Source organism: Pseudoliparis swirei, chromosome 7 (genome assembly GCF_029220125.1).
Source record: "Pseudoliparis swirei isolate HS2019 ecotype Mariana Trench chromosome 7, NWPU_hadal_v1, whole genome shotgun sequence".
Taxonomy (NCBI): domain Eukaryota; kingdom Metazoa; phylum Chordata; class Actinopteri; order Perciformes; family Liparidae; genus Pseudoliparis; species Pseudoliparis swirei.
Window position 1 is genome coordinate 28,427,901 of NC_079394.1, and position 21,416 is coordinate 28,449,316.

Below are 21,416 nucleotides of genomic sequence, written 5' to 3' on the forward strand. Positions count from 1 at the left end.
TCGGAAATGGACTTGGGGGATGTAGCTGTCACAAGAGCAAAACACAGTGGGCGGCAGAAAAAGACCTCGACCAAGAGGAATAAAGCTAAAAGCGATAAATGAGGGCCTTACATTTACTGACAATAATCATGTGCGCCCTCACAGGTTTCCAGATAAATTCACTTAATGTAAACGGGCTGCGCAATAATGCAAAAATGGGCTCAATATTGAGCCAATTAAGACCCGACTTATTATGTGTCCAGGAGACAAGGTGGGATATAAGCTCTGTGAAATATTGGAAGCAGTGGTGGGATGGTGAAATAAATTCAAATGAAGGGTCCTGCACCTCATGTGGCATGGCGGTACTTTTAAATCCAATTTTTGAGAATATAAAAAGAAATTCACAAGGACAGAGAGGGCAGAGTACAAGTCATCGATTTAAGTTTTGCTAATGCCTGCAATCGTCTGATAAATGTGTATGCACCCAATGATGAAAGGAGGAAATGTTTTTCCAAAATCTCGCAAATGGATTGATGAAAAACCTTTTTAATTGGGGATTAAGAGAGGAGAGGGGAGGAGCAGAGAGGAGAGGAGGAGAGGAGAGGAGAGGAGAGGAGAGAAGAGTGCTGTCGCTTTTGAGTTGAGTTTTTCTGAAGTTTATTTTTGTCACACAATAATATTTTCGGAGTAGTTGTACGCAGAGAGAATACCAATGTGCAGAATAAACAGTTTTACCTCCTTTTGGCTGCAGATATAATTTAGCCACTCGTTTTTCATATATTTAAAACCCAGTGCTGATCTTTGTGTATTTTAATTATTTAAATTCAAGCTTTGAGAAATTTCACTGCAATAAAGCAGGAAACGGGTCTGAAAATAGAGTTGAACATAACATGTATTCTTTGTTCCCTTTTTAAATCACTATGCCTGCAGAAAGAGAGATGTCAACACAAGCAGGTGAGTTTCAGGAGGATTTTAAATCAATATACCGCGTTCTACCAGAGGATTATACATTCACACTTCGAAATCGGACTTTCCATAAACGCCGCACTGCCGCCTCGACGCGTCATCACCGTGCGATTGTTTACAGCGAGCGAGCACCCGCTCCGCCTGCTCCGCAGACCGGCTGTCCCGCCGTCCCGTAGCTCCGGGAGGATGACCATGGATGTGACTTTCTCGGGACCGGCTCGGCCTACCTGTCCCTCACGGGCCCCGGCGCTGGTGCTGCTGACAGAAGTGCTGGCTTCGACTGCGGGGAGGGAACCCAGACCCAACTGATGAAGAGCCAACTGCGAGCCGGTGAGAGAGAGAGAAGAGAGAGAGAGGAGAGAGAGAGAGAGAGAGAGAGAAGAGAGAGAGAGAGAGAGAGAGAGAGAGAGAGAGAGAGAAGAAGAGAGAGAGAGAGAAGAGAGAGAGAGAGAGAGAGAGAGAAGAAGAGAGCGAAAGTTACAAAACACGTTTGAGAGAGAGATACAAAAAAAGTTTGAGAGAGAGAGAGCTAGAGAAAAAGTTTGAGAGAGAGAGATACACACAAAGTTTAAGAGAGATACAAAAGAAGTTTGAGAGCTACATAAAACGTTTGAAAGAGAGAGAGAAAGTTTGAGAGAGAGAGAGAAAGTTTGAGAGAAAGAGAGAAAGAGAGAGTTACAAAACACGTTTGAGAGAGAGAGAGATAAAAAAAGTTTGAGAGAGAGAGAGCTACATAAAACGTTTGAAAGAGAGAGAGAGAAACAAAGTTTGAGAGAGAGAGAGAGATACACAACGTTTAAGAGAGATAGAAAAGAAGTTTGAGAGCTACATAAAACGTTTGAAAGAGAGAGAGAGAAAGTTTGAGAGAGAGAGAGCTACATAAAACGTTTGAAAGAGAGAGAGAAAAGTTTGAGAGAGAGAGCTACATAAAACGTTTGAAAGAGAGAGAGAGAAAGTTTGAGAGAGAGAGAGAGCTATAAAACGTTTGAAAGAGAGAGAAAAGTTTGAGAGAGAAAGCGAGAGAGAGAGCTACATAAAACGTTTGAAAGAGAGAGAAAGTTTGAGAGAGAGAGCTACATAAAACGTTTGAAAGAGAGAGAGAGAGAAAAGGTTTGAGAGAGAGAGAGAGAGAAAACCAGTTTGAAAGAGAGTGAGAGTTGGTTCCCCCATGCCTGTGGTCCTGTTGCTCCTCAGGTGGGATCACCAAGGTGTTCATCTCTCACCTGCACGGGGACCACCTGTTGGGCCTGCCCGGCCTCCTCTGCACCGTGAGCCTCAACACCAACGCGGAGCAGCAGCCCCCGAGCTGTGTGGAGGTCTACGGGCTGGGGCCCGCCACTTCACGGTGGCCTCGGCCTCACGGGGTCCCAGCTGCTCTTCCCGTATGCAGGTAGGAGGTACCACCTCTGATCTGTAGACATGCACACCTTTGGGAGTTCAACCTTCAGGAGGAGATACGACACTTCATTCTGATATTTATGGCTTTATACCCACACAGACACATGTGGCTTGACATGTATCTTGAACACCCATCGGTTTTGTTTATTTATGTAACATGTAGCTGTAATAAATATAAATACTATATTTTAGCAACATCATCAGGTTTTCGCCGCAGAGCAAATCACAGCCCGCTTATGATCTGGAGAATACAACACACTCTGTAGTTCACACAGCAGACACATGTTCCACCTCCAGCCTCTCACGCAAAGTCATGGTACCTGTTGTGTTGTTCTCGCTGTGTTGCTGCAGTCCATGAGCTGGAGCCCACAGCGGACCAGAGTCCAGAAGAGGGACGCCTCAGCCCGGAGGTAACGACTGATTTTCATGTCATGTTATAAAAGTTGCTTATTTACCTCCCATACACACATTCAAATCACTTTATTTTATTACACCAAACTCCACCCTGAACACCAAAGTATTCAATTCGGTTTATTTGTAGAGCCCAATTTCACAAATTACGAATTTGTCTCAGAGTGCTTTACAATCTGTACACATAGACATCCCTGACCTTTGACCTTTGACCTCACATCGGATCAGGAACAACTCCCAAATAACCCTTCAGGGGGAAAAAGTGAAGAACCCTTCAGGAGAGAAGAGAGGAGGATCCTCTCCAGGATGGACAGAACAATAGACGCTATGTGACCAGAAGGAATCATTAGTTAGAATACATTCAATGAATATGACAGAGTGGATGAATAGTTGGTAGAAGAGGAGGAGTGGGCGGAGTCTCAACAGTGGGCGGAGTCTCAACAGGCCAGTGGCGTAGTCGGTAGCAGGACTTCCAGGCCCCAGACCTCGCGGCTCCATCAGGCGGATGGACCTGTGCCGCCTCACCGGGTCCGGTGACCCCATGAGACGTGAAGTCACAAGGACTCCGGGATGTCGGGCGCCGCCTATCGCATCGTTTTGCAAAACGCTCCAAATGTCAAGTAAATCTGTGGCGTGACTCAGTAATTCATCTGAACTTGTTTGAAAGTCGGTCCCGTGTTCGCCCAGCGCCATCCTCTCGATGTCCGGGCGTGTTCAGGTGACCGCGCTGCCCTCCGCACCCACAGGAGCAGCCGGGCCGACCGTGGTCCCGGACGCCCAGCGACTCCTACCTCTTTGAGGACCGGAGGTTCGTGGTCAAGGCCTTCAGGCTGTTCCACCGCATCCCTCCTTCGGTTTTGCATTAAGGAGCACGATCACCCGAGACTGAAGACTGAGCTCCTGAAGGAACTAGGCACGCCTTCAATGCTCCTGGTGTCTGCGCACAGCTGCAGGAGGATGACTGACGTGAATCTCCTTTAAGACATGTTAAGACATGTTTCTGAATATGTTTTTTATTGACATGTAGACTAAGACATGTTTCTGAATATGTTTTTGTTGCATATGACATTGTGTATGACTGACTGACTTTTGCTTGACGTACTATACGAAAGCTTTTTCTATTTCCTTTTTTACGTCACCCAAATTTAGATCTGATGTACACAAGACTCACCCACTCTGACACAAGATGCTATTACAGAGAGTGAATCCTCCAAATGGTGTGTGGATTATTGTGAATTAACACTGTGTGTGTGTGTGTGTGTGTGTCCCAGGCCTGAAACCGGGTCCGCTTTATGCAGCTGAAAGCGGCAGCCAGTAACGCTGGCCAGCGGCCGCGTGGTTCTGTCCAGCGAGGTGCTGGAAGAGGCCATTCCGGGTCGTAAAGTCTGCGTCTTCGGCGACTGCAGCTCGGCCGTGGGCGACGGCGCGCTGAGGCTGTGCGGGCGGGCGGACGCCCTGGTCCACGAGGCCACGCCGACGCAGCACGAGCCAAAGCGGAGGACCGCGGACAGTACGCCGGGATGGCCGCGTGGCCCGGCCTGGCTACGCGGGAGGCTGGTGCTGACCCACTTCAGCCAGAGGTACAAACCCGCCCCTCGCACCAGGACGGGACGAGGACGACGTGGCGGAGCTCAAGCGGTAGGCGGAGCGCGCGCTGCAGGACAGCGGCGTGGAAGTGACCTGGCCGAGGACTTTCACTCTGCCCGCTCCGCCAGACGACCACACACCAGTGAATTGTGTTTGTGTCGACGGTCTCGGTTCACACGCGGTGCCATGAGACTGGCGCTGGTCAAAGTCCACGAGTCTGAGCACTTTTAGGACTCGTGCTCACTCGACGGGCGGTGACGATGCCTGATCTGTTTCAGCCTCAGCACCGCCGCCCGGCTAATTAGGAAGTTTGAACATCTGTCGGATTCCATGGCGCCTGACCATTATACTGACTGTTATACAACAATGCATTGATTAGTAATTATCCAAATGGGTCTCCATTGACCCCCTCCAAAAAAAGACTGCATTTTAATCTAATTTATTCAGTAGAAAGTCTCTAAATAGAATACAGCATGAACAGTAAAGCGGTGGTTTCGGTCCGTCTTGTTTTCTGAGTAAACATCTGTGCTGTGATGATGAAGAACATGCAGGTGAACCTGTTCATGGACCTGTACTCAAGGTATTTAAGGACAACAGAACATGTTTAATGATTTTTACCAAAAAGGGAGAAAAAAACAACCTAATTGGTTCATGTAAAATTCTTACAATAAAAATTGCTTCTTGATCAATTCTCATTGTTACATTTTTCACTGTCTATCTGGATATATTTTCTATGTTTTTATTCACAAGGTTCTTTTTTCAGAACATGACTGACTTTTTTCCTGCTACTTCTAATATCTATATATAGATAAATGTGTATTTTTTTAATATATCAATTTCTTTTTTTATCATCAAACTGAATCTATAAAGCCCAAAATCACACATTTGCCTTTGAGGGCTTCACTTTATACCTTTCTTGATTTCTTTATGGACATGCTATGACTTTCCAATTTCAACTACACTTAACTGACTTATGCCATTACAATTTCTATGGCAAACAAAAATGTACTTTGATTATAAATACTAACTTTCAATCGGATTCCAAAGTAATGGTATGAATAATCACGTAGCAGGTTGTTTACTTCTATGAATCTTGTCGATAAAGAACATGCGGTCGTCTCTGCACCTTTTCCAGAGCTTTATTTCTGGATCTGTACACAAGGTATTAAAGTACAACAGAAATACAAAATAATGTTTAACCAAAAAAAAAAAAATCAATGCTTATGTACAATTCTTATAAACAATAAAGATAGCTTTTTGAACATTTCTCAGTGAAGTTTTTGATTGTCTATATTTCTGGATATACACTTAAAGTTTTTATTCACAAAAGGTGTTTAAAGGACTCGAGTTCTCTTTTCCAAACCACAACTGCTATTTGTTTTTCCTTTTAAACTTCAAAACACAATACAAAATATAAAATAAATTTGTTTGGTGCTTTCTTGCACACACACAATAATGCATCGCCTCATACCGGAGATATCAATAAAATATCACATTTTTGAGAGTTCACAGGGTGGTGAAAACCTACTTACTACTTAATGGCCTTTACATTCTGACAGTTTTCTGAGTCTTTGTACAAGCCACAGGTGAAATAAATATCACTGCACTGCTAAAGCTACACGAGCTTTGAGGACCTACTGCATTATGCACATTGCATTAAAAAGAGAAACTAGCTCTCCACACTAAGAGCAGCAGCCATCCCTTTAGCGTCAAGACAAATATAGATATGAAAGAAAGAGAAGGATACGCATCTTTTAGACATGGCTTCAAGTTTTGAAGGCAAAATTGCACCATTGAGGAATATCAAAAAGACTTCAGGTAAAAACGCTTTCAGTGGTTACCACTGGGGGACACGGCTGGCATGCGTGTTTCAGCCGTGTCCGAGGGGGGGCGTGACTTTCCAAAGAGAGAAACTCAATTCAAACACCAAGTCAACTGATAAAATGCAAAAGAAAACAAAATATCTGGTTACTATATCTACATAAATTATTGCCCACTTTGACAAGGAATCAAAATTAAAGCTGCAAGCAGCGGTCTGAATCGAGTCCTCGCTCACCCGCCGTGGGTCGGGGAGTCGGAAGGAGGAGCTGCCGAGGACCGCGCCGGGTCGGATTCGACTGGGCCGCGACGATGATCAATGGGGCCTGCGTCAGTGGCTCCGGCGAGAAAAAGAAAAATCCAGCCGGCGGGTATGTTGGGATCCGGGTCACGGCACCAAGTTATGATATAGGTTTTTTCTCATACTGGCAAAGCATTCACACGTTATGAGGAGGTGCGAGAATCGAATCTGGTGACAACGTAGTATCTTAAGTCGAAGCTTTGGACCAAAGGGGAAGTTCAGTCAGTCGCAGCACATGCTCTGAACACGACGCAATTTCCAAGGCATTCCGCTGAGCAACCCTTTGGTCCAGCTTTATTGAAAGCTTATCACACACACACACAACAACGGAGAAGTGGAATTGAGGACAAGTTGACATATTCCTTCCGCCTGGTTTGTTATCACTTCTTTATCCGACTCCCACAACACATATAAATACAACTCTGGGTGGGAACGTGGAGTTCGAGGAGCTCTCTGATTGTTGAGCGAAGATACGTAAGCAATAAAACATAACACACATTAATATCTCTGCAGTGTCTCTCACAGAGGACATACTAGGGGATGAAGGAGGCGCAGGGTTGCTGGGTGTCTCACAGAGGTGACATACCAGGAGATGGAAGGAGGTGCAGGGCTGCTGGGTGTCCTCACAGAGGATATGAAAGGAGGAGGAGGAGGAGAAGGCTGGGGTCCTCCTAATACTAAATGTGGCTTTAGTGAGGCCGACTTTGACCCACCAAAGCGTGATTTCGGAAACTGAGAAGAATCAGAGAATTTGAAGATGCAACACATACAAAATAATTCATTCTAAACTTGAATTCCCAAAAAATATATTCACCATTGACACACTTAGAACAGGTCGCAGAAAAGGCCGCGCTAAGTCCACGGTCTGGTCAGAAGCAGCACGAAGTGCTGCAGCTGGTGCTGGTGCTGAGACTGAGGCCACGGACATTTCAGTAGCAGCAAGAGCTGCTGGAGCAGGTGCTGGTGCTGGAGCAGGTGCTGGAGCAGGTGCTGGAGCAGGTGCTGGTGCTGGAGCAGGTGCTGGTGCTGGAGCAGGTGCTGGTGCTGGAGCTGGTGCTGAGGCTGAGGCCACGGACTGTGGAACAACAGCAGAATATTGTAACAACAACAGCATAACAGCTTTGTAACAGACATGCAATGCAAGATGAACAATAAAGAGACATCATTATTAAACAAATCACCATAACGCCGTGGAATCCACAATCACAGGCCATGGTGGCCATGGACCCTCCAAAGAGCGTGGTCTGTCCACGGGCCTGCATGGGGCATTTCTCAATCTGAAATGGTAAGATTTGATATTTAGCCTGGAGGAGTCACCAGTGTACGAGGTCTTAATGACATTATCTGCGAATAAGTCGTCAATAAATCATGTGGTATACTAATGACACTAATATGTAAACGGTCATTATTGTGTTATACTTTACCTTCTGATAGAAGGCGAACCACTTCTTCTGCCTTGGGGCTGGCTCTATTGCCTCCAGAAGGCTAAACCCCAGAGCTGGCAAACGCCTCAGCCTTGCCATCCACTCCTTATCGCCATAGCCTTGTGGTTTGGTTTTGTGCTCATCTAAAGAGAACATTGAAACAACGATAATATCTAAATATAGCCATAACAATGGTGTGCTGAGCTTGCTGAATTAGTGCATATGTATGAGTACAGTAACACAGACACAGCAACTGTTAGTTAAGCAAACTACACTGATAACATGTTGTCGGTTATTGAAACATGGTATTTACATGTAATCATATCAATACATATAAATATATATATATATATATGATACATTATTCACAATTATACTGTGTAATTATACTGTTTCTATAATAAGTCTGTAACCAGTTGTTAAACACCAGTAATAAACTATGACTCTATTTCCTTTAACGCTATATATAAAATGAAGATATTGTAAGAGTCTTTATAAATTAACCATGTACATCTGCTGTCTATACTGGACGCTGCGTGTTTTCACCGGTATTACAGTAGTATTTATCCATGGCCGCGGACATTTTTGCAGGTCACGCTAACATTATACACTTATTATGACACGACTCTGCGCTGACGCCGCGATCTTGCGAGCCTTAGCTCGTTATGCAAATGTACAAATGGCAACCAATGACTTCATGTAGATACACAGTGTATTACTAATGGAGAAGAGAATAAAACCATGCCATGTCACGGACGAAGTTGTTATGCGGCGCTTAGCTACCACTGACTGCTATACCATTGTCCAACACTCGTTATTACAATGTAGGTAACGCGATGTCGGAGCATTCACTCGCCAGCCTGTAACGCCATGTGACACCGCGCGAGAAAAAGTTAACAACCTAGATGACGCTTACGGGCGGCGCTAACGAATAATAAAGTAGGATAACTTACGGTTGACACGTTGTCTTCGTTGTAGAAAATAGCTTACGTCCAATGTCATGCGTAGGCGTGTTTGTGATCTTGTGCGCGAACGATTGGCTGAATCCATTGTGAGGCCGACGCATCATTGGCCCTTCCATTGTTGAATTGTACGTTGCGTACGTCGTACCAACCTTCGCGAGACTTGCCGCGAGATTTGGCCGCTTGCCGCGAGATTTGGCCGGTTTGCCCTGCGGCACCGTGATTGGTCGAATCCATTGTGAGGCCGAAACGCCATTGGCCCATCCATTGTTGAGCGAGCACAGGGTTTGGGCGCTGACAATGGATTTTTTACTGGCCATGCCTGAGGCAGATAGCGCGATACTTGGATGGGAGACCGCCTGGGAATACCAGGTGCTGTAAGCTTTTTCCCACTCTTTCAAAAACCAGCCCCATTTAATCGATGGTACATCCCAACCACGGGTTTCTTTTCGGGATGGGGGCAAAATGCTTACAGGTGTTTTCTCTCTCGACGGGGAGGGAGATCGAAGGTTTAGGTCTTTGCCCAAAGTGATGAAAAGTAAGGACGACGCGCGTATAGGTGTAAATCAGTGCTGAGAATCCAATAGAGTTGTATAACAGCCGCTAATGTGGTCAACCTCACAGGAATGTTATGGACTAAAAAGAAAAGGGAGGAGATCGGAGGATCATCTGTAGGCTCTCGATTCTTTAACACGCCCGATCTCGCCTGATCTCGGAAGCCAAGCAGGGTCGGGCCTGGTCAGTACTTGATGGGAAACCGCCTGAATGTGCTGTTTTCCCACTCTTTTCAAAACCACAGGCTGCATTTTGTCGATGGTACATCCCCAACTACGGGCTTTTCGGGGATGGGGGCAAGGTGCAAAGTACTTACAGGTGTTTTCTCTTCGACGTGGGGACGGGAGATCGGGAAGGTTTTGGTCTTTGCCCAAAGTGATGAAAAGTAAGGACGACGCATGACAGGTGTAGATCAGTGCTGAGAATCCAATAGGAGTTGTAAAACAGCCGCTAATGTGGTCAACCTCACAGGGATGTTATGGACTAAAAAAGAAAAAGGGAGGGAGATCGGGTCTCCGATTCTTTAAAAGGCTCATTTGTAGGCTCACTTTTCGCTTACGGCCATACCACCCTGAACACGCCCGATCTCGTCTGATCTCGGAAACTAAGAAGGGTCGGGCCTGGTCAGTACTTGGATGGGAGACCGCCTGGGAATACCAGGTGCTGTAAGGTTTTTCCCACTCTTTCAAAAGAACCGCAGGCATCATTTAGTCGCTGGTACATCCCCAACTACGGGTTTCTTTTCGGGGATGGGGCAAGGAGCAAAGTGCTTACAGGTGTTTTCTCTCGACGGGGAGGGAGATCGAAGGTTTAGGTCTTTGCCCAAAGTGATGAAAAGTAAGGACGACGCATGCACAGGTGTAGATCAGTGCTGAGAATCCAACAGAGTTGTAAACAGCCGCTAATGTGGTCAACCTCACAGGGATGTTATGGACTAAAAAAAAAGGGAGGAGATCGGTCTCCGATTCTTTAAAAGGCTCATTTGTAGGCTCACTTTTCGCTTACGGCCATACCACCCTGAACACGCCCGATCTCGTCTGATCTCGTCAGGTGTGAGCACAGCTGGGGGAAGGTTGGAGAACAGAGAGTCTCAGCTAGACCACTGTTTCTTATTTGTTTGATAATTACAGTTTTGGAACCATTTATCGCTTTACTTTCCCTTGGAGGTTTTGATTTTTCCCCAACATCTTCTTGATGTTAGGGGAGACTTTGTTGCTAAGAATGCAGAGCTGATCAGAATGGCGGATACAAGCAGAGGGAGCAGCAATGAGAGGCCATGCGGTCAGGAGAAGGAGGAAGAAACAACCAGCAAATACAACAGAAGCTTGACGGTGTTTCATAGAGTGATTGGAAGTGTGAGACTAACTACAATGGATGTCTTGACATTAATACGTGAAGAATGTGGAGTGGTGACCGTTGCAGAGTACGAGGGAGGAGTACTGAGGTGACAATGGAGACCGCTTGAAGGAAGAGGAGGCTGATGGATGGTGTGAAAAGTGGAGCATCTACCATAATGGGACAAGAAATTAACAGCAATGAGATGGTTGTATCTTTCTTAAACCTACCGTTTACATAACGGACGCACCAGATCTCATAACCGCTGAAGGAATGGAGAGTCGGAGCGGTTTCGCTATAAAGAGGAGGATGTGGCCTGGCACGGACGTGGCAGATGGGACTCGCTTCATGAAGGTGAAGCTTACGGACGAGATAAAGTCTCTTCCATATTCCGCCCGGTTTAACACCATGGAAGGGGTGGAACACTTCCAGGTAATTCACGACAGGCAGGAAAGAATCTGTAGGCAATGTTTGAAGCCAGGCACATCTATCGCGAAAAGCCCTGAATTCAAGTGCTTTAAATGTGGTGAAAGAGGGCATTTTGCTCGAGAGTGTGGGAGAGAGAATGAGGAAGGAGAAGGCACCTCAGAGGGCCCTGATGTAAATAAAGAAGGACAGGAGGGAGAAGCGGCTGCGGCACAGTATGGAGATGTGGAGAGAATGGAAGAGAGTGTAGAAGAAGAGGAACACAGCGGTCTGAGCAGGTGACTGGTGTGAGGAGGCCGGACAGACGGACGGCGGGACGGGGAGGCGGTGGCGACTGTGATCAGAGTGCTGTGAGTGAGAGAGCAGGGACAAACGGGAAGGTGGGGAAAGGGGAAAGGTGAAGGATAGGGGCCCATTGGCTCGGGGTGATGAAGACAGTGGTAAGGTGGCACAGGGGAGGCGGTGGTCGGAGGGACGGTGGTGAGGACATGGCACTGAGGATGAGGGTGGAGATAACTTTACAAAGTTAAAAGTAACAGGAAGTTACTCACTGGGAGGAAAGATGCCAGAGAAGGTAAATTCATGCAAAATACCACAATGTTGATTTTTCCTTTCATTAATGTTTTAATGGTGTCTGTTGTGTCCTTCAATGCAAATGGTCACGGACTGGGTACAGGAGACAGTAAGCCTTGATGGTGTGTGAGGCTGGCATTATATGTTTACATTAGACGCACTGGGATAATGGATGTGTGAAGGAGTTAGAGAGAGAGTGGATGGGCGAAATGTTTGTGAATAATAGGAGGATAATTCCAAGGGGGTAGCTATTTTAGTTAAAAGGAGTGGTTGAGAATGTAAGGAAATGTGAGTGATGGGAGAGCGATAGGGATTATTTTGAGCACATGGGTAAAGAATTTAAATTATTGAATGGGGGTGCACCACATGAGGTAAAAGAAAGGGCAGACTTTTGTGGGAGAATGGGGGGGATGTGTGGTAGAGATTGCATAATCAGGGTGACTTTAATGTGTGGTGTGGAAGGCTGGATGCAACTGCAAGCATGTGCTTTACGAGTGACTCTCAAGGAAAGTGCTGAAAGATGTTATGATTATGAATGGACTGAGAGATGTTTGGAGGATAGGAATCCAAGAGGAGGGTATTCTTAGAAAACAAGTGGGAGAGGGCAATTAAAACAGAGTAGGATAGATCTAGTTTTAGGTACAGTGAGCATTATAGGTCAAATAGGGACAGTTGGGTATACGGCAACAACTCTTAGTGACCACATGGCATTAAGATTCAAATATAGGCATCAATGTGAAAAGAGGGGGAGGAGGCAGTGTCTGAATGGAATGTTGATGAAAGAAGAGCATTACAAGGGAAAGTAAGAGACCTTATAATGAGGAAAAGACTGAGAGGTTATATGAAGAGGATATGGGGAAATGGTGGAGGAGATGAAGGAGGAGCTAAAGAATTTAAGTATGAGCAGCTGTGGCAGGGGTAGGAGGAAAGAGAAGGAAAAGAGCTCACAGAGAGAGCTTGCTCAGGAAGCAGAGAGGGCAGAAAAGGGCAAAGGGCATGAATTAGGAAGGTATTTACAAATTAGAGCTGAGCTGGAGGAGATGGAGCAGAAGAGGTGCATGGGAGCTATAGTTAGGAGTAAGCGAAATACGTGGTGGAGGGGAGAAATGCTCAGGGTTTTTTAGATTAGAGAAGATCAAACAGAAAAATAATTATTTGGAGACGGTTGAAGGAAGGATGGGGAAAAGATAACAGATTTTGTAGGATAGTTAAGAGGGTAGAAGAATTTATAGGAACTTTTAGGAAAGAAGAGGTGGATGAAGAGAGTAAAGAGCAGGTGTTGGAGAAAATTAAGACAAAGATAAATGATGAAGCTAGAGATGAGTGAAGGAGAGATAGACAGGTGAAATAAAAGCAGCCATTTTAGGGTTAGGTAGGAATAAGAGTCCAGGGTTAGATGGGTTGATCGGGAGTTTTATATCTAGTTTAGGGAAGAATTAGTGCCAGTATTAGAAAAATTGTTTAAATGGATAGAGAAGGAGGATGTGATGCCGCTAAGTATATCTACAGGGTTGATTAGCATAATATATAAGAAAGGGAGTAGGGACAGGCTAGAGAACTATAGGCCCCTTAGCTGTTTGAATAGTGACTATAAAATATTAGCAAAAGTTTTGGCAAATAGGATTAAGAGGGTGATAGGGACAGTGGTAGGGAGTACACAAGCATACAGCATTCCAGGTAGGGACATAGCAGACACTATTAGTAGCATTAGGGACAATAGAGCATATAAAGGAGGAATGGGGTATAGTGATGAGCATAGACTTGAATAAAGCATTTGACAGGGTTGATCATGGCACCTATATGGAGTCCTAGGTAGAGTAGGTTTGGGCACCGCATAGTAGGGTGGATTCAAAGGATGTACAACAATGCTGTTAGTTGTGTTAAAATCAATGGGTTAGTGACAAATAGTTTTAGGTTGAGAGGTCGGTCAGACAGGGTGCCCATTGTCTGCTTTGCTGTACTTCTCAGCGGAGCCACTGGCTTCACTACTGAAGGAAATAAAAGATAAAAGGCATAGACTTACCGGTGGGCAACAGTCTGATATATCAGTACGCAGACGACACAACAGTGACCGTACAAGACCGTGAAAGTGCCCTTGAGGTCTTAAAAAACGTTGACCTTTATGGGAGAGCATCAGGAGCCAAGGTAAACATAGAAAAGTCAGAAATCATGTATTTTGGTGACAATGTAGGAGGGAGAAGGTATATAGGGTTGAAAGAAAGGAAGGACTGTTTTAAGGTGTTAGGGGTCAATCTAGGGATAAAGGCCAGAGAAGGGAGACATGCAGTATGAAGGATACTGAATAGCATGAAGAGGACACTGGTTTTGGAGACTTAGGGGTTTAAAGCTTAAAGGAAAGGTAGTGTATAGCGAATGCCCCATAATGAGCAAACTTGTTTATACAATGACCGTGTTGGATGTGCCTGAGCGGTGAAAGGAAGCAGAGAAAATGGTGAGTGATTTTCTGGGGGAGGAAAGGTGAAAATAGCTAGAGAAGTTTTAGAAAATGAGTACAAGGATGGTGGATTAAAGTTGATTAATTTAGAAAAGAAAAGGGATGCAATCTGATTAAAAATGATGTTAAGGTATATAAAGGATAAGACGGATCATGTATGGAAAGTGTTCTAAAGGAGGCCATTAATAAATGTGGGAGTGGAGATAGTGGAATATTTATGGAACTGAAGAAAGGAATGTTGAAAGGAGGTCAGAGTTCTATAAAGAGATGTTGGTGGCATGGGGACAATTTGTGACAAATATGCAGTTTGAATGCAAGAACGTAAAGCAGGTGTGGAGCAACCTTGTTCTTGAATCCCAAAATTACACATGAGGGGAGCACATTTATAACTTGGCGATGTGGAGAGCAGGTTTTAGGAAGGTGAGAGATGTAGTTCATGAGTATGTACCCGGGTTCATGAGGGCCCAGGTAGTGGTGGATGAGGTGAGGGGAAATGGTGGTGAAATGTGGATGGGTACTGCGGAGGGGCTGATGGAAAGGATAAAGAATGGAATGCCAGAAGAATGGAGGAGAATGATTGGCACTGAGGTGATGGGGAATGAAGAAGGAGATGTGGAAATGAAGGTGGGAGTGGGAGGGGGGATAGCAAACCTGAAGGATATCACAACCAGAATAGTGTATCAATGCTTGAGAGCAAAAGTGACAAGGAGACCAGCTGGGGAGAAAGTGTGGGGGAGAGTACTGACTGATATGGATGGGAAAAGAATATGGCTGAATCTGAGAGTGAAATGGAACAGCATTGAATGTGAAAACTTTGATTTCCTGTTACGTCACAATAGGGTCTTCAACAATTTAATTGTAAGTAAATTTGATGAGAGTGTAAATAAGCAGTGTGATGTGTGTTGAAAAAAGTGAAACTTGTTTACACGAGTTTGTAGAATGCAGAGAGTTGGAAATGTACTTTCAGAAATTGAAAGCTTTGATAAGCAGATGTTGGACAGGAGAGTTTGTGGAAACAATGGAATGGAAGGAGCTGTGGCTGTTTGGAGTGGTGGCGAAAGTGAAAGGTTGTAATATAAATCTGCTCAACTACACCTTAAGCCATGCAAGGTTTGCTGTCAAACTGAGAAGGAATATAGCTCATTTTGAGAAAAGGGAAATGGCAGTGTGGAGTGTATTTCAAAGTATTATTAAAAGAGATGTAAAAATGTTACATGGATATATCGAGGAGGAAGAATTTCAAAAAGGGTTTGTTGAGGGAAACACCTTTATCTTGATGAAGCAGGAAGGGGGTTTGTTGTTAGATTTTGCATAGAACAAATCCTAGTTTATTTTTTATTTATTTATTTTATTTTTTATTATTTTTGAATCTTTTTTTTACTATGTACATTGTTTGTGTTCTGTTTTTGAAGGTGAATGTATAAATTATGCGAATGTACTATTCTCCCAAAAGGCAGATATACTTTGCCCTGGTGTGGACGACAGCATTATAGAGAATAATTAATGACTGTGTGACAATGCTGTACATAACGTAATGTGATGTGTGTATATAATGTTGTTTTTTGATAATGAAATATAATTTAAAAAAAACACGCCCGACCTCGTCTGATCTTGGAAGCTAAGAAGGGTCGGGCCCGGTCAGTACTTGGATGGGAGACAGCCTGGGAATACCAGGTGCTGTAAGCTTTTTCCCACTCTTTCAAAAAAACCACAGTCTTCATTTAGTCGATGGTACATCCCCAACTACGGGGTTTCTCTTTTTCGGGGGATGGGGGGCAAGGTGCAAAGTGCTTACAGGTGTTTTCTCCGACGGGGGGAGGGGAGATCGGGAAGGTTTAGGTCTTTGCCCAAAGTGATGAAAAGTAAGGACGACGTATGCATAGGTGTAGATCAGTGCTGAGAATCCAATAGAGTTGTAAACAGCCGCTAATGTGATCAACCTCACAGGGATGTTATGGAGCAAAAAGAAAAAGGGAGGGAGATCGGGTCTCCGATTCTTTAAAAGGCTCATTTGTAGGCTCACTTTTCGCTTACGGCCATACCACCCTGAACACGCCCCTAGCAGGAAGCAGGAAGTGGAAGCAGAGAAGCAGCAATACGGCTGTTTTGGGGGAGACCTTTTCTTTCTCAATTTTTTTATTTTCATATGCCCTGAATATTTTCTGTTGGACTGGGAACGCATGTCTTGAACCCACAGCATTGCTGCACTGTTTGGGGGAATTCTACCTTTTCCCTTTTTCTAAAGGGGGAGTATTTTCCTGCAAATGACGGACCCAAATGTTGAACTGACACTGAATCCTCAAGCAAAATGACGGAAGAGTACCATAAAAGTTGGCCATAAGAATGAATGAAATAGAGAAAAAGAGAGGATTACAAATGAGGGAAGAAAAATCGAAACCTGACCCTGAGGTTGAGCCGAGGGGAGAATTCTTCAGCCATGGAGCTGATGAGATGCGCGGAGCTGTGCGGAGGACTGGTGGCGTGCCGCTCATCGGAGCCGGGAAGTACAAGCGACGATGAGCCATCCCGGAAGGGAAGGGAGAGACTGCTGGAGGGCTTCAAGATGGGCGCAGACGAGGTCCATCTCGGAGCTGTAACGATGAGCTGGTGGTGTCCTTCCTCAACCCGCCTTCTACACTGACGGGAGATCCCAGAAGTTCCACGGCTGGGGAGTATCGGCTGTTTCGATTAAAGGCGGATGTGGCCGGGCACAAAGATTGCTGATGGCACCAGATCTCAAGGTAAAGTTCAATGACCAGATCCAGTCCCTGCCTTATTCAACTAAGTTTAACACGGCTCTGTGTGGAGCATTTTAGAGTAATACATGACAAACAGATAAAGGTATGCAGGATGTGTATTCAGCCAAGCATCTCATGAGGGAATGTCCTGAATTTTCCTGCCATAAATGTGGAGTCCAGGGGCATTTTGCAAGGGAATGCAGCAAAAGCGCAGCAAAATGCAGTTTGTGCTTAAATAAAACTCAGGAATGTATATGTAACAAGAGTGAAAATGAAGATGTACAAACAGAGAATGAAGTCTCAGAGCCTGAGGGTGAGGGGGAAGAGGAGATGGGGGAAGGGAGCGGAGAAAGCGAGGCGAGTGATGTGTTGGGAGAAAGCAGTGAAGAGATTTTTAAGTGACGCCGTGTCGGAGGCCGTGGCGGAGGCCGGTGGAGGCTGGCGGAGGCTGTGTCTACAGATGGTGCAGATCACAGTGCCGGGTAAAGATTCCAGAGGGAATGGGGAGGAGGCGTGGTGAGCCTGTGGGGAAAGCGGAGGAAAAGCGGGACGGTGCTCGTAGGGAAGCCAATACTGCTGGTCCCACCCATTGCTTTAAAATCAAAACGGCCAAGGCCGCCCACCAGCCTCTTCAAAGCAAAGCCCCACATCCGAGCTAGCACGGCGCCCTCCCAGGCCTGAAAACAGACGCCGCAAAACATCAAACGAGGCTCCGCAGACGGCAGAAGAGTCGGACTCGAAATGGACTTGGGGATGAAGGTCACAAGAGCAAACACAGGGCGGCAGAAAAGACCTCGACCAAGAGGAATAAAGCAAAGCGATAATGAGGGCCTCATATTTACTGACAACAATCATGTGCGCCTCACAGGTTTCCAGATAAATTCACTTAATGTAAACGGGCTGCTAATAATGCAAAAAATGGGCTCAATATTGAGCCAATTAAGACCCGACTTATTATGTGTCCAGGAGACAAGGTGGGATATAAGCTCTGTGAAATATTGGAAGCAGTGGATGGTGAAATATATTCAAATGAAGGGTCCTGCACCTCATGTGGCATGGCGGTACTTTAAAATTTTTTTGAGAATATAAAAGAAATTGACAAGGACAGAGATGGCAGAGTACAAGTCATCGATTTCAGTTTACACGCCTGCAATCGTCTGATAAAATGTGTATGCACCCAATGATGAAAGCGAGAGGAAATGTTTTTTCCAAAATCTCGCAAAATGGATTGATGAAAAAACCTTTTTAATTGGGGATTAAGAGAGGAGAGGGGAGGAGAGGAGGAGAGGAGAGGAGAGGAGAGGAGAGGAGAGGAGGAGAGAAGAGTGCTGTCGCTTTTGAGTTGAGTTTTTCTGAAGTTTATTTTTGTCACACAATAATATTTTCGGAGTAGTTGTACGCAGAGAGAATACCAATGTGCAGAATAAACAGTTTTACCTCCTTTTGGCTGCAGATATAATTTAGCCACTCGTGTTTATTTAAAACCCAGTGCTAGTCTTTGTGTATTTTAATTATTTAAATTCAAGCTTTGAGAAATTTCACTGCAATAAAGCAGGAAACGGGTCTGAAAATAGAGTTGAACATAACATGTATTCTTTGTTCCCTTTTAAATCACTTGCCTGCAGAAAGAGAGATGTCAACACAAGCAGGTGAGTTTCAGAGGATTTTAAAATCAATATACCGCGTTCTACCAGAGGATTATACACATTCACACTTCGAAAATCGGACTTTCCATAAACGCTGCACCGTCGCTCGACGCGTCATCACCGTGCGACTGTTTATGGATGACAGCGAGTTGGAGCACCCGCTTCTCCGCCTCGGCTCCGCAGACCGGCCTGTCCTGCCGTCGTCCCGTGAGCTCCGGGGAGGATGACCATGGATGTGACTTTCCGTGGACCGGGTTTCGGCTCACCCGCCCCTCACCGCGCGGCCCCGGCGCCAAAGGTGCTGCGGGACAGAGGGAGTGCTGGTTTCGACCGCGGGAGGGAAACCCAGACCCAACTGATGAAGAGCCAACTGCGGCAGCTGCAGAGAGAGAGAAGAAGAGAGAGAGGAGAGAAGAGAGAGAGAGAGAAGAAGAGAGAGAGGAGAAGAGAGAGAAGGAGAGAGAGAGAGAAAGAGAGAGAGAAGAAGAGAGAGAAGAAGAGAGAAGAAGAGAGAGAGGAGAGAGAGGAGAGAGAGAGGAGAGAGAAAGAGAGAGTTACAAAACACGTTTGAGAGAGAAAGAGAGAAAGTTTGAGAGAGAGAGAGAGCTAGAGAAAAAGTTTGAGAGAGAGAGAGATACACACAAAGTTTAAGAGAGATACAAAAGAAGTTTGAGAGCTACATAAAACGTTTGAAAGAGAGAGAGAAAGTTTGAGAGAAGAGAGAAAAAGAGAGAGAGAGAAGAAGAGAGCGAAAGTTACAAAACACGTTTGAGAGAGAAAGAGAGAGAGATACAAAAAAAGTTTGAGAGAGAGCTACATAACACGTTTGAAAGAGAGAGAGAGCTAGAGAAAAAGTTTGAGAGAGAGAGAGAGATACACACAACGTTTAAGAGAGATAGAAAAGAAGTTTGAGAGCTACATAAAACGTTTGAAAGAGAGAGAGAAAGTTTGAGAGAGAAAGCGAGAGAGAGAGCTACATAAAACGTTTGAAAGAGAGAGAGAAAGTTTGAGAGAGAGAGCTACATAAAACGTTTGAAAGAGAGAGAGAGAGAGAGAGCCATGACAAAAACATTTGGAAAGAGAGAGAGAAAGTTTTGAGAGAGAAAGAGAGAGCTACATAAAACGTTTGAAAGAGAGAAAGTTTGAGAGAGAGAGCTACATAAAACGTTTGAAAGAGAGAGAGAAAAGGTTTGAGAGAGAAAGCGAGAGAGAGAGCTACAAAAACCAGTTTGAAAGGGGAGGAGAGTTGTCTCCCCATGCCTGACGTCCTGTTGTCCTCAGGTGGATCACCAAGGTGTTCATCTCACCTGCACGCGGATTCACCTGCTGGGCCTGCCCGGCCTCCTCTGCACCGTGAGCCTCAACACCAGCCACGGGCCGGGAGCAGCAGCCCCCAGCTGTGTGTGGGAGGTCTACGGGCCGCTGCTGGGCTCCGCCCACTCTACGGGTGGCCCTCGGCCTCACGTGGGGTCCCAGCTGCTCTTCCCAGAGATGCAGGTAGGAGGTACCACCTCCTGATCTGTAGACATGCACACCTTTGGGAGTTCAACCTTCAGGAGGAGATACGACACTTCATTCTGATATTCATGGCTTTTATACCCACACATGAGACACACATGTGGCTTGACATGTATGCATCTGAATAACCCATCGGTTTTGTTTCTTACGTAGTGTATTATGTAGCCGCTGCCAGTAATAAATATAAATACCATATATTTTTAGCAACACGTCATCAGGTTTTCGTCCGCCGGAGCAAATCACAGCTCGGGCTTTTATGATCTGGAGAATACAAATGCACACTTGTAGTTCACACAGCAGACACATGTTCCACCTCCAGCCTCACGCAATCAGAAGTCATGGTACCTGTTGTGTTGTTCTCGGCTGTTGTTGCAGTCCATGAGCTGGAGCCCACAGCGGACCAGAGTCCAGTAGGGACGCCTCAGCCCGCTCTGCACCGTAAGTCATGGTACCTGGTGTTGTTCTCGCCGTGTTGCTGCAGCCCGCGAGCTGGAGCCTACAGCGACCAGAGTCCAGAAGAGGACGCCAGCCCGGAGCAAGTCACCGACTGGTTTTCATGTCATGTTCTAAAAGTTGCTCTTATTTACCTCCCCATACACACATTCAAATCACTTTATTTTTATTACACCAAATCTCCACCCTAAACCAAAGTATTCAATTCAATCTGGTTTATTTGTAGAGCCCAATTTCTACAAATTACGAATTTGTCTCGAGGCTTTTACAATCCGTTGGGAGGCATATAGACATCCCTGGACCTTTGACCTTTGACCTCACATCGGATCAGGAACAACGTCCAAATAACCCTCTCAGGGGGAAAAAGTGAAGAACCTCAGGAGAAATAGAGGAGGATCTTCCAGGATGGACAGGAACAATAGACGCTATGTGATGAGTGGACCAGAAGGAATTAATAGAGTTAAAACACATTCAATGAATATGACAGACAGGAGTGGATGAATAGTTGGTGAAGTCGGCATGGAGTTCCAGCACGATGGAGACCCCACGATCCACCAGGCAGATGGAGTGAAGAAAGAGTGGCGGAGTCTCAACAGTGGGGCGTGAGTCTCAACAGGCCAGTGGCGTAGGGTCGGGTAGCAGGGTGACTTCCAGTGACCCAGACCTCGCTGCTCCATCATCAGGGCGGATGGAGTTCTGTGCCGTTCCTTCATCGGGTCCGGGTGACCGCATCGGAGACGCGGAAGTCGCACAAGCGACTCCGGGGATGTCGCGTGGGCGTCCGCCTATCGCATCGCCTTGCAAAACGCCTCCAAATGTCAAGGAAATGGCGTAAATCTGTGGCGTGACTCCCAGTAATTCAATATCTTCT

The 21,416-nt window shown here is 45.6% G+C and overlaps 1 protein-coding gene and 1 non-coding gene across 2 annotated transcripts in view; one reads left to right on the forward strand and one right to left on the reverse strand.

The window, feature by feature from the left end:
- LOC130196675 (protein NLRC5-like) overlaps positions 1-21,416 on the reverse strand; it is a 1,158,129-nt gene that overhangs the window by 234,152 nt on the left and 902,561 nt on the right.
- On the forward strand, positions 9,955-10,073 carry LOC130197476 (5S ribosomal RNA). Its single transcript, XR_008832454.1, has one exon. It is a non-coding gene; the product is annotated as a 5S ribosomal RNA (ribosomal RNA).